Raw genomic sequence first — 2219 nt, 5'->3', positions numbered from 1 at the left:
CTCGACGCCAAGAAGACCCTAGCCAATCACCTGGAGATCCCAGAGCTCGAGGCCCCACGCAAGAACATCAAGTCCAAAGTGCACAAAGAGATCCAGCTGGCCGACGGTGATCCCAGCAAAACAGCCCTTATCGGGGCCAACCTAGATCCTAAATAGGAAGACACGCTCGTCAGGTTCTTGAGAAGCAACGTGAGTGTGTTCGCATGGAAACCCGCTGACATGCCCGGTGTACCTCGGAACTTGATCGAGCACTCCTTAAATGTCGATGGCAAGGCCAAACCCATCAAGCAGAAGCTATGATGGTTCGCTCATGACAAAAAGGAGGCTATTAGGGTAGAAGTTACACGACTTTTAGTAGCTAGATTTATCAAAGAAGTGTATCATCCGGAGTGGTTAGCCAACCCGGTTCTTGTACGCAAAAAGAATAAGGAATGGAGAATGTGCGTTGATTACACTGATCTCAACAAACACTGCCCTAAAGACCCCTTTGGCTTACCTCGGATAGACGAGGTCATAGATTCAACTGCAGGTTGTGAGCTGCTTTCCTTTCTCGATTGCTACTCTGGTTATCACCAGATCGCTCTCAAAAAGGACGACCAGATCAAGACATCCTTCATCACGCCCATCGGCGCCTACTGCTACATGACCATATCATTTGGGCTCAAGAATGCTGGGGCTACATACCAGCATGCCATACAGGCCTGTCTCAAAGATGAGATAAAAGACGACCTCGTCGAGGCTTATGTTGATGATGTAGTTGTTAAAACCAAGGAAGCATACACCCTTGTCGACAACCTAGAATGTACCTTTATAGCCCTTAACACATTCCAATGGAAATTAAACCCAAAGAAGTGCATCTTTGGTGTTCCATCTAGTATACTGCTCAGCAACATCAACAGCCACGACGGCATACGCCCTAACCCAGAGAAAGTAAAAGCTGTCTTGGACATGAAGCCGCCCAAAAAGGTGAAGGATGTTCAGAAGCTTACCGGATGCATGGCTGCCCTCAGTCATTTCATATCCAGATTAGGCAAAAAAGGACTACCATTTTTTCAGCTGCTCAAAGCATCTGAGAAGTTTGAGTGGTCGGAGGAAGCAGACGCTGCCTTTACACAACTGAAACAATTTGTTACATCACCTCCGGTCCTCACTGCTCCCCGAGAAGATGAAACCCTCCTGCTTTACATTGCGGCAACTAATCGAGTGGTCTCCACCGCCATGGTGGTCGAGCGCGATGAGCCCGACCACGTCTACAAGGTACAACGACCAATTTATTTCATCAGTGAGGTGCTCAATGAATCCAAGACTAGGTACCCACAGATTCAGAAACTGATCTACGCCATACTAATTACATCTTGAAAGCTGAAACACTACTTCGACGGATATTGTGTGGTGGTCATCAACATGGTGCCACCCTCAGCACCACCCTCAGCCCTTGTCGCCTCATCGTCCAACAGGCCGCCCGCTCCTCCACTGCCCTCTGCACCCCCGTGCCCCCATCAGGCTACCGAGGGGCAGCCGTCTAGCAACAGCAACAGTCGCGGTCGGCGTCGCCGCGGCGGATGCGGCCAAGGCAGCACACAAGGCGGCTCATCAAGTGGCCAGCAGCCCCCTGGTGGCCAGCAGTGGCCCTCCATCCTCAACCCATGGATCGGGTCCATCCATATGTGGCCCGGGTCCACCCCTGGAGGTCCTCGCGGTCCACCGCCTCACGTCGTCCTGCCTCCATCACCGCAACAAGCCCTAGTGGCTGGTGTGCCCCCGGGGTACTTCACTCCATCGTCGGTCCCCGAGGCATACTACCAGGCACCCCAGTAGGCGCCCTCTCCTACTTGGTCGCCATGGACTACCGAGTCCCTCGCCAACGCCTTTAGTACCACCGCCCTGACTCCGCCATCGAGCTCCTCGGACTGGGTCATCGACTCTGGTGCTTCCTCTCACATTGCTTCCAACCCTGGTATGGTCACAGCCTCGCCATCATCCTCTTTTCCTTCCTCCATTGTTGTTGGCAATGGTGCCACCCTTCCAGTGGTTGGCACTGGCTTCTACATCCTTCTTGGCCCTTTTCGCCTCAACAATGTCCTTATAGCTCCTGACATTATTAAAAATCTTCTTTCTGTACGCAAGTTCACCACTGACAATTCTGTTTCAGTTGAATTTGACCCTCTTAGCATTTCTGTGAAGGATCTCCACTCCAAGGACACCCTCCTTCGATGTAA

General features: G+C 51.9%; 1 pseudogene; it reads left to right on the top strand.

Moving 5' to 3' along the window:
- The first annotated feature begins 1404 nt into the window (after positions 1-1404).
- Positions 1405-2219, top strand: LOC136484365 (classical arabinogalactan protein 9-like; annotated as a pseudogene).

This window comes from Miscanthus floridulus, chromosome 9 (genome assembly GCF_019320115.1).
Source record: "Miscanthus floridulus cultivar M001 chromosome 9, ASM1932011v1, whole genome shotgun sequence".
In the NCBI taxonomy this organism is placed as follows: domain Eukaryota; kingdom Viridiplantae; phylum Streptophyta; class Magnoliopsida; order Poales; family Poaceae; genus Miscanthus; species Miscanthus floridulus.
The sequence above is the reverse complement of the archived record's forward strand: the minus strand, read 5'-3'. Positions and strand labels throughout refer to the sequence as shown.